This window comes from Ovis aries, chromosome Y, assembly GCF_016772045.2.
Source record: "Ovis aries strain OAR_USU_Benz2616 breed Rambouillet chromosome Y, ARS-UI_Ramb_v3.0, whole genome shotgun sequence".
Taxonomy (NCBI): Eukaryota; Metazoa; Chordata; class Mammalia; order Artiodactyla; family Bovidae; genus Ovis; species Ovis aries.
Genome location: NC_082741.1, coordinates 2,809,427 through 2,832,422, shown reverse-complemented (window position 1 = coordinate 2,832,422; position 22,996 = coordinate 2,809,427).

Sequence of the window (22,996 nt, the reverse complement as noted above, 5' to 3'; positions counted from 1 at the left end):
TCTATGTGTCTTTCTCTTTCTGACTTACTTCACTCAGTCGGTCCTTTCCTTGTGCTGCAAATGGTATGCTTTCATCCATTTTTATGGCTGGGCAATAATCCATTGGATATTTGCAGCATATCTTTTTATCATATTCACCTGCAAGCTGGTGTTTTTCCTTGCCTTTTTTCTTTCTTTCTTTCTTTTTTTCTCAACAGACAATTAAAGCCGCACTTTAGCCTAGATCAGGGTCACTGTGAGTCTGTCGTACTGTAGAAGGCTTAAAGATATCACAAACAGAAATTTCCTTCTGAAGGATAATTTTATTCAAATGCATATTTAAGACAATTTGTTTGGAATACCTTTACTGGTTCTGCCAGGATCGTGTGAGATTAATCACTAGTCTTAAAGGAAACGTGAGTTCTCTTAAATCCTGGTTCTTTTGGAGGAGGATGTTTGTGGACAACGGTGAGGTCAGTACTGACAGGAACAGTAATTAGTTTCCACCAACTTGTGGAGATTCCTGCTTCTCTCTAATAACTCTGGTGTGCAAGATTCCTTCAGATTAAGGCTTTCTCGTCAGAACTACTTAGTATGAATCTACCAACCAGTTTGAAATAATATCCCTCAAAGCGAAATCACCTTATATAACAAAGTTCTCTAGTGATAGAATGTGTTATTGGAACAAAAAATTATCTCCTGGAAAACTTGACATGTACGAAATATGAGCTAGTGGTTAAGAACCTGCATGCCCATGCAGGAGTTGTAAAAGACATGGGTTTGATCCCGGGCTTGGAAAGATCCCCTGGAGAAGGAAATGGGAACCCACTCCAATATTCTTGCCTGGAGAATCCCAAGGACGGAGGTGCCTGGTGGGCTACATTCCATGGGGTCCCAAAGAGTCAGACACAACTGAAGTGACTTAGTATGCATTAAGCATGAAATAATGATGTCTCCTTATTGATTTATCCGAGGGAGTGGTGGAAAGCATTAATAAAGGACCATGGTTACTTACAAAAGTATCTAGGTCACTTTTATTCACTCCTCTGTACAGTCATCTGTGGAAAAACAAAATGGGAGAAATAAAAGAGCCGCTGATTACTATCATTCCCAGTATTTCCAAGGTTTCTTTCTTTGTGTGTGTGTGTAATGAGTTTTAGGTCCATCTAGTCAAGGCTATGGTTTTTCCAGTGGTCATGAACTCCATGAATTTGGGACTCAATCCATCCCAGTAGGCAACTGACTTGCTTCTTTATTACCTTCTTAGAACCTATATGTGATACTCCTGTTTTGTTCTGGACCCAGGTTAATAGGAAACAGGGTTCTCCCCTTCCAGAGACACATTAACCCCATCGCACACCACATGGGAGACAATTTACTGTTTAATGCACCATTCCACCCAATACCTTTTCTGAAATAGACATCTACTCTTGCAATGCTACACACACCTCCGTGCTTCTGTGTGGTCATTTGGGGTCATGTCACAGTTCATAAGAAAACAGTGCTTTGTGATAACTAAACAGGACAAAGATTTGTTTTACAAGTTTCTGTTCCATGGGTTAGAATGGATGGGAAAACTGATATAAAAGATGAAGTAATTAAGGTCAGCCTCATTATAGCCATGGCCTGAGATTGATTAGTTAACTTGGTAAAAAAAAAAAAAAAAAAAAGGAAACAAAAAAGCAATCCTCTAATGTTTTAATTTGAACAGGTAGAGATCATTTTCAAATGTTCAAAAAATTGTTTTCAGCCTCTGTTTCTCGGTAGATTACCTTCCATGTTTCTCGGTAGATTACCTTCCAGGATCCTTAACTCAGTGAACATAAATATGCAGACTTTGTGCAATGAATATTGTCAACAACTACTGATTTTCTAAATGAAAGTACTGACTGTGCATATGTTCCATGACTGAGACAATGGGAATTTTAGGATGCCGTGTGTGTGTGTGTGTGTGTGTGTGTGTGTGTAAATTGCTCGGTCGTGTCGCACTCTTGCAACCCCAGGAACTGTAGCCTGCCAGGCTCCTCTTTCCATGGGATTCTCCAGGCAAGAATCCTGGAGTGGGTAGCCATTCCTTTCTCCAAGTTAGGATGCCATACATACCAATTATTCCAACCAAGTCAGTCTCCTTTCCTTCTTCATCCACATTTTTCACATGTCCTGTGATACTGTTCTCGGACACGTGAGGAATCTGAACTTCATTTTGACCCGCCTGTGTGAGAGAGAAAAGATCCATACATAGAACCCTACCTTAATGTCTTGTCAGTTAGATGTATTGTGACAAGATTGAGGGCACTAAGAACAGTTCGTGCAGTATTGATGTGTGTTGGAGTCCATAGATACCCTGTGGTTATGACAGCAAGGGAAGTGGGCAAGACATTTCCTCATTCCCACCTTTTCTTAGAGTTAATCACTCACTCCCTGCTGTCTTAAGATGATTTCTAGAACCTGTGTCCTAATGCATACGACAGATTTTCTTTTTACAGTTTATTTATTTGGGGAGGGCTGCTTTGAGTCTTTGCCACTGTCTTTGGACTTTGTCTACTCGTGGTGATGGGAGACTACTCTCTAGACGTGGTGCCCAGGCTTCTCACTGTCTTCTCTGTTGGGTGCGTAGGGTCAGTAGTTGCAGCTCTAGAGGGCCAGCTTAGTGGTGGTGCCGGGAGCCAGCACGGGAGATCCCACCCATGACAAGGTCATGTGGAAGAGACCTGACAGGCAAGGAAGATCAGGACTCAAGGGACTCCCTGGACCTGCTCGAGCATCTACCCCAAACCAAAATCTGTCTGTCTACTGTATACTATATTATGCCTTTCACCAACTCTTCTGACATTAACAGGGGGCTATCCCCAACCGCCTTTCTCTGGAGAAAATCAACTTAGGGCTCTAGCTGATAAGTCTCCTGGGTGTGAAACGAGCGTTTCAATTCAAACCCCCCACCCCACCCCCGTTAGCATTCTAGCTTGCTTGGCAGGTTTATCCAGACTCTTGCAACTACACATATGATTGTTCACAAACCATGACATGGGAAGCCTAAGCATTCTAAAAATAGAGCCCTTCGAGGGGTGAAAAAGTTTTATTAAAATAATACTGGTGAAGGGTTTCATTGTTGAGCCAATGCCTGCTGCCAAGTTCCCATATCCCTTATCCATTGCATGCCTGGGAGTGCATTAGTTAATATAGTTGGAATGTAAGAAAAACAAGTAGTAGCCTTGGCATTAACCACATCAGAACTTTGAGCTAATAAGTTCTTTTTTTGTTGTAACCCACTGCACCTTTGGTCCATGAGAATGTAACTCTGTTTAGTACTTTCTGAGGCTGATACAGATTAGAGGTATAAAGAAAAAACACTTCAAGGGAAAACAAGTTCTCTGGTTGACCTTTATCAAAAAAGGGTCATAAAATCTCAACAGGCCTCCAAGGCCAGAAGACAATGCACACAACATAAGACCCTTGTTTATGAGAAAGGTATGCAGAAAAAATCCTGGTTTCGATAAGGGCAAAATTGCTGGAATGTTTGAGCTGACTCTGCATGACCTCACATCTTTCATTTTCCTCTGTGTACAAGTGAGGGTATAAAAGCCCTTTTGAAAATAAAGTTACGGGCCTCGTTCACCGAAGCTTGGTCTCCCCGTGTCATTCTTTTGCCAATGCCGTTCATCCTGAGGGTATCCCTGGACTCTGCTGAGGCTGGACCCCAGCATGGTGGCAGATGGGGTTAGTTGCCCCATGGTGGGTGGGATCTTCCTGGATCAGGGATCCAACCCATGTGTCCTTCACTAACAGACTGATTCTTATCCACTGAACCACCAGGTCATCCCCAACAAGTGTTTTAAACAGCATGAGGTAGGATTATGATCGTATATGTATATATTCTAATTTTAATCAAATAAATACCTCTTAGGCCATTTAAAATTAGGAATGTTGGTTAGAGCCCTCATGAAGAACTTAAGAATAGAAATCTTAGCCAGCACCCCCATTGCTTTTAACAGAAATCTGTTTTTTATCATTGAAATCAGCATAATTTCCCTGGATTTAAATTCTTCCACCATACCTTGGGTGGATTAGGATGTTCCAAGATGGTTTTTAAAAAGTGAATGATGCTGATGTGAAAACTCAAGATGGACTCAAGTGCCATCAGTTCATAAAGCTGTTGTAACCTTTCTGTGAGAACCATACAAAATACAAATTCTACACCCATGCTCAGTCTTATTGGTCTTGTTGTTCAGTCACTAAGTCACACTGAATCTTTGCAACCTCATGGACTGTATCACCCCAGGCTCCTCTATCCTCCACTGAATCCCAGTTTCCTTAAATTCATGTCCATTGAGTCAGTGACGCTATGTAACTATCTCATCCTTTGTCATCCCCTTTCCGCCCACAGTCAGTCATTTACAGCATCAGGCTCTTGTCCAGTGTGTTGGCTCTTCACATCTGGTGGCCAAAGGACTGGAGCTTCAGCTTCAGCAGCAGTCCTTCCAATGAATATTCAGGATTGATTTCCTTTAGGGATGACTGGTTTGATCTCCTTGCAGTGCAAGGGACTCCCAAGAGTTTTCTCCAGCATCATAGTTCAAAAGCATCAATTCTTCAGCAATCAGCCTTCTTCATGGTTCAACTCTCAACATTTATGCATGACTACTGGAAGAACCATAGATTTGACTTTATGGACATTTGTCAGCAAAGTGATCTCTCTGCTTTTTAATATGCTGTCTAGGTTGGTCATAACTTTTCTTCCAAGGAGCAAGCATCTTTTAATTTCATGGCTGCTGTTACCATCTGCTGTGATTTTGAAGCCCAGGAAAAGAAAATCTGCCACTGCTTCCACTTTTTCCCCTTTCTATTGGCTGTGATGTGGCCAGATGCCATGATCTTCGATTTTTGAATATTAAGTTTCAAGCCTGCTTTTTCAGTCTCCTCTTTCACTCTCATTGAGAGGCTCTTTAGTTCCTCTTCACTTTCTGCCATTAGAGTTGTATTATCTGCATATCTGAGGCTGTTGATATTTCTCCTGTAAACCTTGATTCTAGTTCATGATTCATCTAGCCTGGAATTTCACACAACGTACTCTGCATATAATTTAAGTAAGAAGGGTGACAGTTTATAGCTTTGAAATACTTGTGCAATTTGGAACGGATCCATACCTAGTTTTCACTGTTGCTTCTTGATCCACACACAGGTTTCTCAGGAGACAAGTAAGGTGGTCTGATACTCCAACCTCATCTCTTTAAGAACTTTCCACAGTTTCTGGCAATTTGCTGTGAAATGCTTTAAGCATCATCAATGAAGGAGAAGTTAATATTTTTTTCTGGAATTCCCTTACTTTCTCCATGATCCAGTGGATGATGGCAATTGGATCTCTGGTTCTTCTGCCTTTTCAAAACCCAGCTTGTCCACCTGGAAGTTCTTGGTTCATGTGCTACTGAAGCCTAGCTTGAAGGATTTTGAGCAAAAACTGACTAGCATGTGAAATTAACACAATTGTACAGTAGTTGGAGCATTCTTTGACATTGCTGTTCTTTGGGATTGAAATGAACACTACCTTTTGCAGTTCTGTGGCCACTGCTCAGTTTTCCAGATTTGCTGACATACTGAGTGCAGTGCTTTAACAGCAATATCTTTTAGGATTCTAAGTTGCTCAGGCTGAATTTCATCAGCTCTATTAGCTTTGTTCACAGCAATGCTTCTTAAGGCCCACTTGGCTTCACGTTCTAGGATGTCTGGCTCTGGTCTTGTTGAGTAACAGTCATGCGGAGACGTTCCAGTCCTTGAACTTTAATTGTTAGTAGGAGTAGAATGCAAGTGTATGGAGTAATGGAAGGAAGTTGAGACCAAGATTTCCACTGGAACACACTCTTCCCAGTAAAACACTAATGCTTGCATTCAACAGTAAAAACGAAATTTTCTTGCTTTTCTCCTGCGATGTGTTTTTTTTTTTTTTTATTGCATTCTCCATTTGACCTTAAAGACAAAACATATTTTCAGGTTGGTTGATTAAAATAACAAAAATGTGATGCATAATTAGGATTTTTTTTATCACATCCCAGACTGTGCTTGCATTACCTTAGTACCTGTGAACAATATGAACTTCAAAAGTTCTTGACTGTGCAGATCATGAAACAGTTACAGATACATGAAAGCCCACTGAATTAAGACCTCAACAAAGGTGCATTTATATAAAAAGGCACTTCAGTAAAGCCAATGTCAGGAAGGGCAGCTACACAAAAAGTTAAACACAGGGCACAAAAATTGTAAAAACAGCAGAGGATGACAATAGATATTCTTAAAAAATTAGTGACCACACATGTGTATCTCCTGGGTTAGTATATACATGTGTGTGTTTTTGTGAGTCGGTTTCTGTATGTGTGGTTGTAATTTGATTGTATGTATACAATCTCAGCTGAGTGGTAAAGAATCAGCCTGCAATCCAGGAGACTTGGGTTCAAACCTGGGGTTAGGAAGATCCCCTGGAGAAGGTAATAGCCTCCCACTCCAGAATTCTTGCCTGGAGAAATCCATGGATAGAGGATACTCACAGGCTACAGTCCATGTGCTACAAAGAGTTAACACAACTGAGCAACTCACAGCGTGTATGCTATACTATCAAATGTATGCATATATAATGTATAATTATTAATATATATTTATAAATCAATTTCTTCAAGCATAAATCTTTTAATTTTTTTTCTTAATGATTACATTCCTGATAATACATATCTGAGTTATCATGTTCTTTTTTTTGTTTTCTTGGAGGATAATTGCTCAAGAAACTTGCGTTGGATTATGCCATACATGCATGTTCTTAAAAAGTGTCTGCAGTATAGTGGATGGACACTTCATGAATGGTACTTGGGACTGTGTGTGTGTGCTCAGTTGCTCACTCACACCCATCTCTGTAACCCCAAGGACTGTAGCTCGCTAGGCACCTCTGTCCATGGGATTCTCCAGGCAACAATACTAGAGCAGGTTCCCATGCCTTGCTCCAGGGGATCTTCCCAGCCTAGGGACTGAACTCACGTATCTCATGTGGCCTGCCTTAGCAGGCATGTTCTTTACCCCAGTACCACCACTTCATTTGGGACTGTGAGGCTTTAGTAAATTGAGTGGTGATGAAATATTCTATAAGGAAGCCCCAAGGGCAGAGCTCACTGTGTGCTCCCCCGCCACCCTCAGTTTCTGGGCTCAGTGGGAAAGGTCTCTTACAAATTCTGCAGGAAGGGGTCAAGCCCCTGGTGGGGACTGTTGGTTCCAGGACACGAGCCTGTTCCCGCTGCTGTGTCCCTCATTCCTTCAATGAATTGATGCCAGTGGAGCTTCTGGGACTCCTCACCCCCCAAGTTAAGGCTCTATGACATTCCCTGGAGGCTCACAGGGGACCTGCCCTCCCCCCAGCTCAGAAACCCTGCTCAGCCCCACAGATCAGGGCATCATGCTCTCAACATCATCCAGAGAGCTCGCTGAAGACAGAGAAGACACACCCTCTCTCAGACTTGGGGTTCATAGGTGTTTTCCTTCTGGGTTACTTTTACTTACTTTAAATAAAAGTCAGCCTCTACTGTGTCATCTTCTTCATCAAACTCAACATAATGGAAATAAATGTGGAATGGCCCATTCTCAGTGATCTCTTTGTTACTGGCTGCGATGTAATGGGTTCTCCATTCTCCTGAAAGCTAACATCACAATCCTATCATGAGTCTCAGTCCATCTCTTAATTCTGCCCAACATCATCCCTCAGTAGTTTCCCTGCCCTTTCACTTGGGCAGAAGTTACCTATCTTTATGAACACAAGCCTACATATAAAATCATGTGAAAAGCCAAGTGAAGGAATTCAGGTATTTCTGAACTTGAGCTGTCTTGTCAAATGCGGGGGCTCCAGTCCAACAGGTGTGTGATCTTCCTGCTGTTTTATAAGAGCAGTGAACATGCATGAGAGCCAATCAGCAGATGGTAGAGATGATACAGACATCAATAACAACAGGCATAGAGCCAGTGAACGGAGCAGTTTTGAGTTGCAGCGAGATGGCTAGACTTAGCAATCCACATGACCAAACCTCAAAAGTGACACTCACACACACACACCCCTAGACCTCCTCCAAAGCTTGGACCACCCCTGGTACCTGTGAGAGAATTTGCTAAGCTGAAAGAAGCAGGCTGAGGACAAGACTGAGCAGCAGGATCTTCATCTTGTTGACTCTCGTGGTCCTTCTTCTGTAGAAGCTGCGGGTGTTCCAGCAGTTGGAGAGGATGTTAAATTGCTGCCACTTTTATAGCCTCTATCTGTTGGCATGAAATCTCATGAACCAATGGTTGTTCCTCATGTGAACACAGTTACACGGAAGTCATCTTCAAATATTCCGGTTGGCAGAGACAAGTTTCTCTGGCATTCTGTTATTTTAATAATGAAATTTGCTTTAAGAGAAACTTACATAGATTGTGGGTATTTGACCTTTCAGATAAGCGAGAAACCGCCGTACACATCTGATATTTCAAGGTCAATATTTATTTTTCTCTGTGTCCTGAGATTCAAAATGGGATGAGCAGTCCAAGGTACATATTCCCCACTCTTATATTGTTTCCTTAAAATGGAAGAGAGTGCTTAAAATTTGTTATTTAAATGTAAAAGTTGACTCTGTGGGTGAGCCAAGGAAGATCTGTTTTCTAAGACTCTTTGAAAGTCTCCTATTTCTTCGAGTTGAGGAACATGTCAACACAAAGTATTTGCCACCTCCTTTTGCACCAAAACAGCCTCTTTCCTCCTTATAACTGCGAGGGCAATCTGCTCAAATGCCCTTTAAGCTCATCTGAAGAAGGTATGTCTATAATTCATTTCCATTACTCCTTTTCCAGACACCATTTACTCATCTAATCTCTAATGTAGCATTTACTCACTGACTCAGTTGTTTCTCTGGGCATGCAAGAAAGCAGGATAGCAGTTATAATTTTTAGAATTTTGAATAGAAAAAATCTATTTCCTAACTTTATAGGTCTGTAACTCCTTTCTTTCAAGGTCACTGAAAGACAAGGAGGAATCTGTTTTAGGGGTTCTTTTTGTATTTTTAAATCAAATATTACTTATGTTCATCTTCATTGATATTAATTTATCAATAAATACGTTAAAACATTAATTTTGTTCTGAGTCTAGAAATGGAAAAACAGTTGGATTCAGGATTCCCAAGTCAGCTGAGCAAGAACCCCTGACGCACTGACCAGGTATTGGCTGCTCCTAGAACAAATCAGAGTTCAGAATCCTTCCCTTAGGTTGAAGTCAGACCTTTGAGAAGAGCTTGTCTCAAGGATATCTTCAGCTTATATCTTCAGTTGATCCCTTTCCTTCATGGTCAGATGGACCCAACAGATTTATCCATTTTTTTCTTTTTGTTTTTTTCTTTCGGTCGCAATATAATTTTTTCTCTCTTATTCACACGTTTTCCTGTTATTATCCTGTTGCATTTTTAACTGTGAAATCTGTGTGGCAGAAGGGTTTCAAGTCACAAAATGTCCTGAAATTGTTTACTCTTTTTGGTCTTTGATCCAGATAATCATTTGGCTTATTGTCTGTTTGTGAATTTTGGCTGCACCAAGCAGCATGCAGGTTCTTAGTTCTCCAACCAGGAATTGAACCCATACCCAGTGTAGGGGAAGTGCAGAATTCTAACCATTGGACCACTAGAAAAGTCCCCAGTTCAAATAATTTCCAACAGGGATTTGATCCCAGCTAACACCCCTTATAGCCTCCCATCATAACCCTTCCATCTCTACCTCTGTTCCTCCAACACTTGCAGTTTCCTTTCGAATTCTAACCCACATGCCTCCAGTGAGAATGTTTCCTAGACCATTCAATTTTAGGAAGACTTTACTAACTGCGAACTAAGGGGAGGGAAATTAAACAGAGTTACTCTAAGAGGTTATTGCAACTGTTGTGATAATACTGATTTTTTTTTCCTATTGTCTAACTCTCTCCTTCCCTCTCTATGTTCACAAGTCAGTTCTCTATATCTGTGTCACCATTCCTTCCCTGCAGATAATAGGTAACTGTGAGAAACTGCTGAAACACTGGGAGCCCAACTAGGTACTCTATCAAGACCTAGAGGGGGTGGGATGGAGTAAGGGGAGGGGGCTCAAAAGGAAGGTGATATACGTATAATTATGGCACATTTGTACTGTTGTAGTGGACAGAAACCATGAGAACATTGTAAAGCAGTTCTTCTATTAAAAAAAATTTTTTTAAAGAAAATTTGACATTCATAAAGTAATTCATGCAAAAAAAAATCCTGTTGCTTTCTATGAAAAGGAAGCCATACGCCCTTTGACACAAACTATGTCATTAATAGTGGTCAAAATATGGGTAATCTAATGATAAATAAAAGGACAACATCTTACCCTAATGTTACTCTTGTCACCACCCAAAAATAATGTCAAGCTCTGATGATACATCTTCCTTGTTTCCCCTTTTCAAATTTCTCTAGGTTTCTATAACTATGAAGCTTCTCTCTCAGTTTATTAATTTTGTATTACTTGTCTGTTTTCTCTGCAACCACTGTTTTCACACCTTAGGTTGCACAGCTCCTGTCTAAACAGTGCAAGGGAGCTATTGACTTTGGCTACCAAAATCTCTGGGTTCACTCTCGGATTTAAGAGCAAGGTTCCAATGCAGTTAGAATTTAAGTTAAGATAACAAACCACAAGTCCTCTGGTTTTAAAGAAAATATTTACATATGTAACTTGTATTCCTAAAAATCTCTTTTAAAATATTTATTTATTTATTTGCATCAGGTCTTAGTTTCAGAATCTTTGTTTCATTATAGGGAGGTCTTTAGTTACAGCTCACAGGCTCTCTAGGTGTGTTACCGACAGGCCAATGAATCCAAGAGATAAGATACTGAGGCAAGGAATACAGCTTTATTCAGAAAGCTGGCTGAGTGAGAAGATGCTCAAAGTAAGCATCTTGTCGAAGTCTGGATGTCAGGTCCTTATACAGAGCCAGATGAAGAGAAGCAATGAGGAACTAAAGTCAAAAGGCAGAATAGAGGATGGAAGACAGTGAGGAAGTCAAATAAAAAGTGTCTGCAGTCTTGTAAAACATCTCCAGGAAGGGCCAACCTTTGGAAGGAGTGTGTTCATCTCTTTTCAGAGGTAGGAAGGGTCAGATTATCTCCCCGTGAGCTGAACAAAGTCACTTCAGTTAAATAGTAGGGCAGAGTGGCAGGATCCTCTGAGACAGGCCATCATGTATGCTTACAAGAGCAAGAGAAATGAAAAGGAAGTCAAAAAAGCAGTTCCAACATGGAATCAAAGAAACAGTTCCATCATGGAATCAGAATTGGTTATTCTCTCTAAGATTTCCCTACTGAGGGGGCTCTCCTAAGACGGCATGAGGAATAAGACAAGGAGACCACTTTCTCCCCCACAAATTCATCAAAAGATCAATTGAACGCTGAGCAACTTCTACAAAACAACTTCTGAATGCTGGCAGAGGACACCAGGCACCCAGAAAGGCAGCCCTTTCTCTTCAAAAGGAGGTAGGACAAAATATAAAAGACGCAAAGAGAGACAAAAGAGTTAAGGAATGCAGACCCATCCCGGGGAGGGAGTTGTGAAGAAGGAGAAGTTTCCAAACACCAGAACACCTTCTGACCAGTAGGTCTGTGCGGAGTTTTGGAAACTCAGAGGACAACATAACCAGGAAGGGAGGAAAAAACAAAACAAAACCAATAACCCACAGAATACACACCTGACCACAACTCCCAGTGGAGAAGTAGCCCAGACGTTCCGTCAGCCAACAGAGAGCAGGAGCTGAACAGGGAGGCGTGGGTTGCATGCTTGGGACAAGGACAGGGCCTGAATGCCCTGTGGACAATCTGAGGAAGCTAACATGAGATAGCAACCCAAACTGTGGGATAGCCAGAGAGAGAGAGAAAAAAGAATCGCTGAAGCAGGAACTCTGTTTGAAGGGCAACAATGAGACAATAAATCTGGGTGAGGGGGAACTGAAAATGTCAAACCTCTGACCTAATGCTTTTGTCAAAGTATAAAAGAAGACCAGATGCTTGAAATAAACATGTAGTCCTGTACCTCGAGTCAGAGGCAACATCATTCTTCACTGACACCACTCATCCCTCCAGGCTGACTCCCTGGCTGCTGGAGCTGGAGTCCGGCAGACAGTCTCAGAGACCTCCAGGACAATGTCAAACGCGCCAACATTCGAATCATAGGAGTCCCAGAAGAAGAAGACAGAAACAAAGGCCATGAGAAAATACTAAACGCCCCAACATTTGAATCACAGGAGTCCCAGAAGAAGAAGACAGAAACAAAGGCCATGAGAAAATACTAAATGCCCCAACATTCGAATCATAGGAGTCCCAGAAGAAGAAGACAGAAACAAAGGCCATGAGAAAATACTTGAAGAGATAACAGTTGAAACCTTACCTAAAATGGCTAAGGAAATAGCCACCCAAGTCCAAGAAACCCAGAGAATCCCAAACAAGATAAACCCAAGGCGGAACATCAGAAGACACATACTAATCAAACTAACAAAGATCAAACACAAAGAGCAAATATTAAAAGCAGCAAATAACACACAAGGAGATCCCCATAAGGATAACACCTGATCTTTCGATAGAAACTCTTCAGGCCAGAAGGGAATGGCAGGACATACTTAAAGTGATGAAAGAAAATAACCTACAGCCCAGATTACTGTGCCTAGCAAGAATCTCATTCAGACATGAAGGAGAAATCAAAAGCTTTACACACAAGCAAAAGCTGAGAATTCATCACCTCCAAACAAGCTTTTCAACAAATGCTAAAGGATATTCTATAGACAGGAAACCCAGAAAACAAAAGAGACACAGATGTAAAGAACAGACTTTTGCACTCTATGGGAGAAGGTGAGGGTGGGATGATTTGAGAGAATAGCACTGAAACATGTATATTACCATATGTGAAACAGATCACCAGTCCAGGTTCGATGCATGAGACAGGGCATTTCAGGGCTGGTGCACTGGGACAACCCTGAGGGATAGGAGAAGGGAGATACCAAAGGGGATTTGGGATAGGGGTCAAATGTACACCCAAATGTGTGGCAAAAACCAGTACAATGTTGTAAAATAATTAGCCTGCAATTACAATAAATAGATTAATTTAAAAAGAAGAAGAAGAATTCCCTACTGTCAAAACCCATTCCACAATCTTGTGGGAAAGGAGGGCAATGACCTTTCTGCCCTGTGAGATGGATCTTTCTGCGAGTGTCCCCCATTGATGCCAGTGTTTCATATGTTGGATTTCTCTTCTTTTTGTTCATTCCTGTAAAGTGGCTGCTTTACAGCTGTAGACTTAGAAATACTGAACTTGAAATCCAGGAGGCAGTATTTCAAGTTACGGACTTTAGCACTTTTCCATGTATGGAAAGGTGCAAGAGTCAGGGCTGAATACAAATATTTTCTTGGTATGTACATCAGCCATCTGAGGGCCTGTGGTCCCATGTTCTCAGCGTTTCCTCTGGGTTCACCATAGGGAGTTGCTGTAATCTGATGGCTGCTAGATGGCAAATATTCTCCTTCCTCAGGGCTCACCAGCTCATGCTGGAGGTCCGCTGTTACTGATTCCATTTCTCAGGTCTTCCCCTCTTGGTCAAGAATTTGACCAATATTTGCGAGACGTTTCGTGATTAACTTTTATCCCATGGCACTGGGAGGCTCATCCTAGTCCAGGTGAAAATTCTTCATATGCCACTCCAGGTGTTAAGTTTTGGACGAGGCCCCATCAATAATTTAAAAAACTCTGGGTTTTGTATAACTATAATCTAGGAGAGATTATCCCTTTTTCTTCTCCCCATGCATACATAGATTCACACTGTAACAATTACTTCATGTTATAAATGTGATTTTCTCTAAATGTTTAGCCATAGAAGTTTTGCTGGAGGCCTGTTTACACTTTAGTCACTTCAAGAGAGAGCAATCCTATAAATGAGACAGGATATTAGTAACGAAACTAGTAACATTGACAATGATGTAATTCAGCAGAGAGGCACAAATCACGATTTGAAAAGAACCTTAAACAATGATTAGTATAACTCATCGTAATCCAGTTGCAATAATCAAGTGACTCACGGAGCCATAACTGATTTAATGAGTTGTTTGCAGTTCTACTGTCCTGGCTGTGCACATTTATCTATGGCCTTATCTTTGAGACAATTGTATGTTACTGGCAGTATCAACCAGATAGAGGAAAAGAGATGTTTCAATTTTACTCACAAAAGGTATAACTTACCAGGTTACTATACAGGGCTTCCCTGGTGACTCAGATGGTAAAGACTCCACCTGTCAATGCTGGAGATGCTTGAGACATGAGTTCTAGCCCTGGGTTGGGAAGATCCCCTGGAGAAAGGAAGGACAACCCAATCCTGTATTTTTCCCTGGGAAATCCTAAAGACAGAGGAGCCAGGTGGGCTACAGTCCGTGGGGCCACAAGGAGTTGGACAGGACTGAGTGACTAAGCATGCACTCTACCAAGTTACTATAAGTCACAGTGAGTTAAAGGAGAATATTTTTCTTATACCCGGAAAACACTGATTTAAACCAGTCATGTTTTTGATAGGAAGCATAACAATTATATTTACTAGTTCTCTCACTCCTATGTAACTAATTCTTTATGTTAACAGCTTAATGAAGCCTTCCGGTTTCCCATTAGAATTCTTTAATAATTTCTTTCCTCAGTTCAGCATTCTGGTCTCAATGTAGGAAACTTGTGTTATCAAAAAACCTTTCTGTAAATCGTCTTGAAGAGGAGGCATTTTGCCATGACATCAGATTTAAACCGTAAGTATCTATAATGATAAAAGACTTCAGGCAATTCAAGACTTAAATCTGATTACAGTGCAGTTGACCAAGCAACCCGGTTAGTGCTGTGATATACAACATTTTCAAACACTAAATAGAATTATGACCAATAATATTCTACCAGGACATACCAGGTTTTTAGGAACTCAATGTAATCTCTACAATATCTGTATCATTTACAATGTAACTTAAGATTTATAACTCATCTGACATCTCCCATGTAGTTTAACATACCAAGTGAACCTAATTAGCTTGATATCTTCCCTTGGGAGTGTTTCAGAGACCCTTTGAAACATCCTAAAGTTAGATAGAGACATTTTGATTTGAGAAATTGTATCAAAAAAGCATTCGGAAAAAAAAAAAAAACTTTTACAGTGCAACACAATGACAGATCACTTTGAAAAATAGTTATTTATTTAGGCAAAGTGACAAGAAAGGATTTCAAAGGTAAATACCAAACAGACCACGTAAAACATAAACAGACGTAAAATCTGTTATCCAAGGCAACGTAACATCTTTAGAAAACTTGAGATTTTTAAAAAGAGAGAAGAGCCAAATTTACCTTTTTTCTCAGCTGACTTTAAAGGTTCATTGACTCAATGACAACTGTTTTAAATGTAGTTATTCTTGATTGATTATGTACAAAACCCTTTTTGGGGTCCATTTTCTACAAACCATTCATCACTGAATTTATTTTAGCACAAATTTAACTTTCAAGTTATAAAACATCTGGACAGATCTTAAAACACATAATTCTCTCTAAAAGTTTACCGCAAACTCTTGTTTCATTTGCACTTGCTCCTTAAAAAGTTTTTTTCACATTGAGTTACTTTTCTAGCTAACAAATTTGTAACAGAGATAGTAAGATGGTATTTAACTTATAGGCACAATAAATGTATTATACTTAATGATATGCATAATGAGGTGTTCAGGCAAGGAATATGACTTTAATCAGAAAGTTGGCTGACAAGTAAATGGCAGACTAATGTCTTGAAATAACCATCTTGTTGCGGTGCAGACACAAGGTTCTTGAATAGAATCAGAAAGAGAAGCGGTGAGGATCTAAAGTCAAAAGGCAGAATAGAGAGTGAGAGGCAGTGATGAAAGAGTGTAAAAGGGGTCCTAAGTGTTGCAAAACATCTATGGGAAGAGAAGTGAAGTGAACGTCACTCAGTTGTGTCTGACTCTTTGCAACTCCATACGGTCCATAAAAGTCTCCAGGCCAGAATACTAGAGTGGGTATATTTCCCTTCTCCAGGGAATCTTCCCAACACAGGCATCAAACCCAGGTCTCCCACATTGCAGGCGGATTCTTTACCAGCTGAGCCACCGGGGAGGCCCATCATTGGGAAAAGCCAGCCTTTGAAGGGGTGTGTTCATCTCTTCTGTTTCTTCTTTTCACAGGTGGGCAGGATCAGACCACATCTTTATGAACCCAGCAAAGGCATTTTACGTTGCATTCAGGCAGAGGGGCAGTATCCTTTGAGACAGGTGATTATGTATGATGATGATAATAACAGCAAGGGCAAGCAAGCCGATGAAGCAGCTACAACCTATAGTCCCAACTGGTGCTTCTCTGCAACAGTTGTGGGGCACAGGCTCCATCGTGGAGCCTGTGGGCTTAGTTGCCTTGTGGCATGTGTTATCCTAGAGATCAGACCCATGGCCCCTGCATTATTAGGGAGATTCTCAACCACTGTATCATCAGGGAAGCCCCAAGAGTACACTTTTTGAGATCTGACCTTCTCTACACAGTGCTTCTTGAAGGACATCATGTTCAGTGACCTCCAGACAAGGTGACAGGTGCCCTTGTTTTTAATGGAGCATGTGTAGTGCTGAGCCTGGAACCTGCACTTTTAACCAGCACCCCAGGAGATGTCATTGCTTCTGGTTCCAAACCATGCTTTTCAACAGAAGTCTTCTGAAAGCTTAATCTGTTCAGACTTCCCTGGGGTACTCTTTCCCTTAACTAGCAGCTTTGGTTTGTCCAAATCTGGGACAGGTTTCTAAGGCTGCTGGTGGGGTGTTGTTTCTCAAGCAGACACCCCTCTATCTCTGAAGAGAGACATTTGTCAGGTGGGGTCATTTTTCTGGGTGTTACAATGGAAGACGTGAGAGGTGACACCTTCTATCTGGTCATTAGAGATAAATCAGGCCGTCTAACAGACTACAGCATACAAGAAAACACCTCACAGAGAATTATGCAGTCATGGCCGTCATGGAGAGGGTAAGAAATCCTGGATGACATGAGTTAACCTGCTGCTCGGACAGAGAATGAAGCCTCAGCTCTTGTAGGAACCTGCAGCTTTCTACCGGACATGGTCCACCATCCGGTGTCACAGCCCCATACTCCCTAAGTCTTTCTTACCGCTTCATCATCTCTTGTTCTTTATATAAGCAGTCCGCATGCACTAGTGAGTAACTTCCACGTCGTCATGGTCCTGAATATTACTGTTACTGAGTCTCCAGTGCTAGAGCTGGTGAGTGAGTAACTAAGGCTGTTTCATGAGGATTTTTTTATTGAGTGGCAAATGCGGGTAACTGTGTGTACTACAGGGGCATGTCTTGGTGAAAAGAAAGACCAAAGCACCTGTTAAAGTCTAGAATCCAAAAGCCTGTCCATGGGTCCTTAGTCACACGCACAGCAGTATGACTTCAGGAGAAGGGATCCAGGACAGCATTGTTTTGTGGGCAAGGTCAAAGGCTCTAGATATTCGGGGGTGGGGGGCACCATCCTGGGTGTGTCTAGGAGCCACCCAGCACCTGGGCTCTGTGACTGTTTGTCCTGAGAACTGTGACCATCAGGTAAACACAGCCATCAAGGTTCAGTTAGACAAACAGGAATGTACAAAGATAAAGTAAGACATGCATACTGTTCTCTTGGGAGTCTCCACCTGGAAGCAGGTGACTCAGAGCGGGGATTCCTCTGAAATAGTTATCCAGGTTGTACATTTCAGCACAGCTTCCAAGGGTGCCCCATTAGTGTGAGTCAGAAAAGATTGATCATTTTTCCACTCCGTGTCAGGGAAACGCTCTGAGGTTCACTCAGCCCTAGCAAACAACGGATAAACAACAATGGTTAAGAAATATCAGTCCTTCAGCTCAATCAGAAGTGTTGATACTATCAGAATAGACATTTAGCCTCAATTACAGCCCGTGGCATCTGACACTTTCTCTCTATAAAGCTCTGTGGGGCCAACAAAGTTCCTTTCCCTGTAATGCCCTGTAATGAATAAGGTGCTTTCTAAGGACATATTCTTGATCAAATGCCCCACTCCCAGTACCGTAAGAGGATCCTATCCCCAGTCCAATGATGGTTTAATCCTTTCTCTTCCTCTCATATGGACATGTGAGGGCATCACTATCGAATCTTCATCAGAATTGTCTCTGATGAACATCTGTCCTAAAAGAGACCCAGTTTCCTGGATAATCAACATGGACATTTGTGTGTTTTAAATCAGATGACTTTTGCACAGACACACATGTGCAGGGCAAAAATTAAATCAGTTTATTTAAACCCTCAGAAATCAAATACCACCAGACCAGGAAAGATGAGGTGGGAGAGGGAGTGTGAGTGTGAAGAGAGAAGGATCATGTTAGTCAGGAACCAAGAAGGTCCTCTTTGTATTGTTGATGTTGATTTCACGGAGGTGAGGATGTGTCTCGTCTCAGGGACTCTTCCTGTAGGTGAATGAAATGAGACCAAAGGTTTAGTAGTGTTGACTGAGTGACAGCTGACGGGGGTGAGCCTCAGGCAGTAGGTTGTCCAGGGAATAGGAGCTGGTAGGTGATCCAATGTCAGAATCCTGGTGTACCACAACACTCCACATCTCAGTGATGTAGATGGGAGTCCCTGTGGAATTTGCCCTAAGATGTCCATGCGGGGAAAACTTTCTCAATGGGGATTGATTCTAGGAGTACTGGTTTCAGAATGTATGTTCATTGGAATGGTTCATCTAAAGAAGGTTTAAAGCCTCCGTTTTAAAGTTTGTGTTTTCTGAATTTGTTTCTTCTCCTAATTCCAAAAGGTCTGTCTTTTGGGTCTTCAAGAGTTACTTGTTTAGCATCTTTCCATGTGTTTGTTAGCCATCCATATGTCTTCTTTGGAGAAATGTCAATTTAGTTCTTTGGCCCATTTTTTGATTGAGTCGTTTATTTTTCTGGAATTGAGTTGCATAAGTTGCTTGTATATTTTTGAGATTAGTTGTTTGTGAGTTGTTTCATTTGCTATTATTTTCTCCCATTCAGAAGGCTGTCTTTTCACCTTGCTTATATTTTCCTTTGTTGTGCAGAAGCTTTTAATTTTAATTAGATCCCATTTGTTTATTTTTGCTTTTAAAACATCACTCTTTATTAGAGAAATGCAAATCAAAACCACAATGAGGTACCACTTCACACCAGTCAGAATGTCTGTGATCCAAAAATCTGCAAGCAATAAATGCTGGAGAGGGCGTGGAGAAAAGGGTACCCTCCTACACTGTTGGTGGAAATGCAAACTAGTACAGCCACTATGGAGAACAGTGTGGAGATTCCTTAAAAAATTGCAAATAGAACTGCCTTATGACACAGCAATCCCACTGCTGGGCATACACACCAAGGAAACCAGAATTGAAAGAGACACATGTATCCCAATGTTCATCGCAGCACTGTTTATAATAGCCAGGACATGGAAACAACCTAGATGTCCATCAGCAGATGAATGGATAAGAAAGCTGTGGTTCATATACACAATGGAGTATTACTCAGCCGTTAAAAAGAATACATTTGAATCAGTTTATACAGAGTGAAGTAAGCCAGAAAGAAAAACACCAATACAGTATACTAACACATACATATGGAATTTAGGAAGATGGCAATGATGACCCTGTATGCAAGACAGCAAAAAAGACACAGATGTGTATAACGGACTTTTGGACTCAGAGGGAGAGGGAGAGGGTGGGATGATTTGGGAGAATGGCATTGAAACACGTATGCTATCATGTAAGAATCGAATCACCAGTCTATGTCTGATGCAGGATACAGCAAGCTTAGGGCTGGTGCACGGGGATGACCCTGAAGAATGTTGTGGGGAGGAAGGCAGAAGGGGGGTTCATGTTTGGGATCGCATGTACATCCATGGTGGATTCATGTCAATGTATGGCAAAACCAATACAGTACTATAAAGTAAAATAAAGTAAATATAAATCTTTTTTAAAAAGCTACTTGTTTAATTTTAATTTTATTTTGCAGTAGAGTTGGTTAACAATGTTGTATTGGTTTCAAGTGTACAGCAAAGTGATTGATTTCTACATACATATATGAATATCTGTGTTTTTGGTTTTTTTTTTTTTTTTTTTAGTTTCTTTTCCCATTTAGGTTTTTAGAGTGTTGCATATAGCTCCCTGCATTCTACAGGAATATCTTTTTGTCTTGCCTTCCTGTATATAATATTTTGCATCTGCTTATCTCAAACTCCTAGCCCTTTTCTTAGCCAACCCCCTTCCTCTTTGCAACCACAAGTTTGTTCTCTATGTCTGTGAGTGTGTTTCGGTTTTGAAAATAACCACCTCCAAGTCTTATTTTAGATTCCACAAATAAGTGATATGTCTTGTTTTTGTCTTTCTCTTTGTGACTTGCGTCACGTAGTATGACATTCTGTAGGTCCATGCACATTGCTGCAAATGCCATGATCTCATTCATTTTTATGGCTGAGTAATAATCCCTTGACTGTTTTCAGCATGTCTCTTTTTTTTAATCATATTCACATGCCAGCTGGTGTTTTTATTTGCCTCTTTTCTTTAATTTTTTCTCAACAGAAAATTAAAGCCCTAGAGGTCCATCAGCAGATGAATGGATGAGAAAGCTGTGGTCCATATACACAATGGAGTATTACTCAGCCATTAAAAAAATACATTTGAATCAGTTCTAATGAGGTGGATGAAACTGGAGCCTATTATACAGAGTGAAGTAAGTCAGAAAGAAACACACCAATACAGTATACTAATGCATATATATGGAATTTAGAAAGATGGTAACGATGACGCTATATGTGAGACAGCAAAAGAGACTCAGATGTAAAGAACAGATTTTTAGACTCTGTGGGAGAAGAGGAGGGTGGGATGATTTGGGAGAACGGCATTGAAACATGTGGAATATCATTTGTGAAATAGATTTCTCCAAAGAAGACATACGGATGGCTAACAAACACATGAAAAGATGCTCAACATCACTCATTATTAGAGAAATGCAAATCAAAACCACAATGAGGTACCACTTCACACCAGTCAGAATGGCTGCGATCCAAAAATCTGCAAGCAATAAATGCTGGAGAGGGTGTGGAGAAAAGGGAACCCTCCTACACTGTTGGTGGGAATGCAAACTAGTACAGCCACAATGGAGAACAGTGTGGAGATTCCTTAAAAAATTGCAAATAGAACTACCTTATGACCCAGCAATCCCACTGCTGGGCATACACACTGAGGAAACCAGAATTGAAAGAGACACATGTACCCCAATGTTCATCGCAGCACTGTTTATAATAGCCAGGACATGGAAACAACCTAGATGTCCATCAGCAGATGAATGGATAAGAAAGCTGTGGTACATATACACAATGGAGTATTACTCAGCAGTTAAAAAGAATTCATTTGAATCAGTTCTGATGAGATGGATGAAACTGGAGCTGATTATACAGAGTGAAGTATGCCAGAAAGAAAAACACCAATACAGTATACTAACACATATATATGGAATTTAGGAAGATGGCAATGACGACCCTGTATGCAAGACAGGGAAAGAGACACAGATGTGTATAACGGACTTTTGGACTCAGAGGGAGAGGGAGAGGGTGGGATGATTTGGGAGAATGACATTCTAACATGTATACTATCATGTGAATTGAATCGCCAGTGTATGTCTGACGCAGGATGCAGCATGCTTAGGGCTGGTGCATGGGGATGACCCAGAAAGATGTTATGGGGAGGGAGGTGGGTGGGGGGTTCATGTTTGGGAATGCATGTAAGAATTAAAGATTTTAAAATTTAAAAAAATAAAAATAAAAAAAAAAAAAAAAAAAAGAAACATGTGGAATATCATTTGTGAAATAGATTGCCAGTCCAGGTTCCATGCATGATACAGGATGCTCGTGGCTGGTACACTGGGATGACCCGAGGGATGGTATGGGGAGGGAGGCAGGAGGGGGTTCAGAATGGGGAACACATGTACACCCGTGGCAGATTCACGTTGACGTATGGCAAAACCAATACAATATTGTAAAGTAATTAGCCTCCAATTAAAATAAATAAATTTATATTTTAAAAAAGAAAGAAAATTAAAGCCACACCTTAGCCTAGATCAGTATCATTTTCTAAGGCTGTCTTACTATAGAAAGCTTAAAGATTCCCCTAAAAGAAATCACCTTGTGAAGGGGAATATAATTCAAAGGCTTATTTCAGACAATGCAATTGGAAGGGCTTCACTGGTTCTGTCAGCATGATGTGAGATTAAAAACTAGTCTTGCAGGAGAGGTGAACTGTCTTTAATCCTGGTTCTCCTGGAGAAGGGTCGTTTATGGACAACCATGAGGTCAGGACTGACAGGAGCCCTAAGTTTCCACCAACTTGTGGTGATTCCTGCTTCTCTCTGATGAGTCTGGTCTGCAAGATTCCTGCAGGTTGACATGCTCTCACTAAAGATGCTCAGCATTAATCAACCAATCAGTTTGCAATTTAATATGGCTCCAGAGAAGAGAGATTACCTAATGTAACAAAGTTCTCTAGTGACAGAATGTAAGTTACTGGGGCAAAAAAAAAAATTACCTGTAAAATTTGGCATGTATGAAATTGGCAGAGTTGGTAAAGAACCAACCTGCCCATGCAGGAGATGTAAGAGGTGTTAGTTTGATCCCTGGGTCAGGAAGAGCTCTTGGAGAAGGACATGGCAACTCGTTCTCTATTCTTGCCTGGAGAATCCCATGGACAGGGGCGCCTGGTGGGCCAAAGTGCATGGGGTTGCCGAGAGTCAGACAGGACTGAAGAGACTTATTAGGCATTAGTGAAGTCACTCAGTCGTGTCCAACTCTTTGCAACCCCATAGACTGTAGCCTACCAGGCTCCTCTGTCCGTGGGATTTTCCAGGCAACAGTACTGGAGTGGATTGCCATTTCCTTCTCCAGGGGATCTTCCCAACCCAGGACTTGAACCCAG